We start from the raw sequence: 2,783 nt of genomic DNA, 5'->3' as shown, positions 1-2,783 counted from the left end.
CACATTCTCACCGACACTTGTTATTTTCTGAATTTAGAGCTGCATGAGGTTTGTTTGGGTCAGAATAAAGGATAATTACCCTGAATCAACCAACAAAGGCTCTTCAATTTTTAAGTTCCTCATTGTTGAGGAAAGTTTCCAACCACTCCACTTATGGTTCATTGTTCATTGGCCAACCAGAGATCCTGACTCCTAAGTGGGGAGTTTTATGGACATGTATGAATAACTAGTGGAACCATGTTCTACAGCAGCTTCTGAACAGAGAAACTTGAAAATAGAATTCTGGGCCAGCTGCGGTGGCTCACACCTGTAATCCCACCACCTTGGGAGGCCAAGGCCGGTGGATCACGTGAGGTTAGAAGTTCGAGACCAGCCTGCTCAATATGGCAAAACCCCGTGTCTACCAAAAATACAAAAATTAGCTGGGTATGGTCGAAGGTGCCTGTAATCCCAGCTACTCAGGAGGCTGAGGCAGGAGAATCACTTGAACCCCGGAGGTAGAGGTTGCAGGGGGTTGAGATCATGCCACTGCACTCCAGCCTGGGCAACAGAGTGAGACTCTGTCTCAAAAAAAAAGAAAAGAAAGAAACTATAACTCTGGAGGAAAGTTAGGGGAACCAGGAAAGTTAGGGGAACTGAGCAGTAAGAACAATAGCTAATTATTTGGGCAGATTTCCCTATTCTCTTTCCCTCCAACAATAAGAATTCCTCTCCCCACCCAGGGAACAGAAGCCTGCTGTGCCCACCCAGAGGAAGATTCTGATCAGAGAACACGTCAGCATTTAGAAAATAGCAACTTCTCTTTTTTTTTTTTTTTTTTTTTTTTTTTTTAAGATGGGGTTTCACCATGTTGGTCTTGAACTCCCGACCTCAGGTGATCCGCCCGCCTTGGCCTCCAAAGTGCTTGGATTACAAGCGTGAGCCACCATGCCCGGCCGAAAATGGCAACTTCTAAGTCACCGTGAGCAGGGTGAATGCTGTGGGCCAAGCTGGGGATACAGTTCAGTGGGAGTGCAGACTGAAAAAATGCAGACCCCTGGGGCACTGCTCATTTCTCAGGGTCTGATCTACTGTAGTACTAGGGGTCTATTCAGGTCTGTGTCTGCCTCCTTTCTGAATAGGCCAAATCATTTATCTAAACAGCCTTCCTACAACAGCGCCCCACTCTACGTGACCAGATGAGAGTTCCAGACCTGTGTTGTCTCCTGGGACATTGACACAGCAGCCAAGTTTATTGATGCTGGGGCAGTCACAATTGGTTGTTTGGCTTGTTTGTTTGAGATAGGGTCTCACTTTCCATCCAGACTGGAGTGCAGTGGCATAATCACAGTTCGCTACACTCACAACCTCCCGGCTCAAGCAATCCTCCCACCGCAGCCACCTAAGTAGCTGGGACTGCAGGTGTATGCCACCACGCCTGGCTAAATTTTTAATATTTTGTAGAGACTGGGTGTTGCGATGGTGCCCAGGCTGGCCTTGAGCTCCTGAGCTAAAGCAATCTGTCCGCCTAGGCCTCCCGAAGTGCTGTGATTATGTGTGTGAGCCACCACACCCAGCCCACGATTGTAGCTGGTTCAGGGGCTGGCATAGGAATGGTGTTTGGTCACGTGATCATTTGCTCTGCCATGAGCCCATCTCTCAAGGAGCAGCTCTTCTATGCCATTCTGGACTTTGCCCTGTCTGAGGCCATGGGGCTCCTCTGTTTGACAGTCACCTTCCTTATCCTCTTCACCATGTGAAGCTCCATGGAGTCACCTATTCATCCCTGCTGCTACGACTCCATAACATTCCTGGTGCTGGCATGTGCTAAGTTTTACCATTAAACACATTTATCATAAAAAATAAAAAAATTTTTTAAAAGGTCGCTTTCTTGGTGGAACAAATACTGCACGCACTGGGAATCCGAGCTTAGAACCCTGGTTTCCAGTTCTGGTGCTTTGGCTAAGAGGCTATGTGACGTTAAGCAAACTTCCTCCCATAATTTCCTTTTTCAGAAGATACAACTAAGTTAACCTGTTTTAGACCGAAAGCTGGGACAACAGTTGTCACAGTTTTCTGAATGCCCGTTCTGGTTTCAGCTATACCTTGCTTTTTAGTTATCTTTATAGAGCAATGAAAAATCCACCTTTATGATAAATAATTGCATTATCACGTGAAACTTTCCACCACAGCAAGCCAGGCAAAAATATGATTGTGTATGATCCCTGCTCAGGGAAGTATGTAGAAATAAAATGACTCAAGCACTGCAGTAGTGAGACTGCTGAGTGGGAATGTGGGCAGGACATGAGGGTTTTCTACAACATAGGCCATGCATGGTGTCTCACGCCTGTAATTTAGCACTTTAGAAGGACAAGGCAGGAGGATCCCTGGAGCCCAGGAATTCCAGACCAGCCTGCACAACATAGGGAAACCCTGTCTCTTAAAAAAAAATAATCTGGCTGGGTGCAGTGGCTCACACCTGTAATCCCAGCACTTTGGGAGGCCCAGTCGGGCAGATCACCTAAGGTCGGGAGTTCGAGACCAGCCTGACCAACATAGAGAAACCCCATCTCTACTAAAAATACAAAATTAGCCAGGCATGGTGGCACATGGCTATAATCCCAGCTATTTGGGAGGCTGAGGCAGGAGAATCGCTTGGACCCGGGAGGCGGAGGTAGCAGTGAGCCAAGATCATGCCATTGCACTCCAGCCTGACTGACAAGGGAGAGACTCCATCACAAAATAATAATAATAATATATGGGCTGGGCACAGTGGCTTATGCCAGTAATACCAGCACTTTGGG

General features: G+C 47.1%; 1 pseudogene; it reads left to right on the top strand.

Moving 5' to 3' along the window:
• The first annotated feature begins 961 nt into the window (after nt 1–961).
• On the top strand, nt 962–1,739 carry LOC119470414 (annotated as a pseudogene).
• The last annotated feature ends 1,044 nt before the right edge of the window (nt 1,740–2,783 follow it).

This window comes from Cebus imitator, unplaced genomic scaffold (genome assembly GCF_001604975.1).
Source record: "Cebus imitator isolate Cc_AM_T3 unplaced genomic scaffold, Cebus_imitator-1.0 Scaffold30, whole genome shotgun sequence".
NCBI classification, from domain to species: domain Eukaryota; kingdom Metazoa; phylum Chordata; class Mammalia; order Primates; family Cebidae; genus Cebus; species Cebus imitator.
The sequence above is the reverse complement of the archived record's forward strand: the minus strand, read 5'-3'. Positions and strand labels throughout refer to the sequence as shown.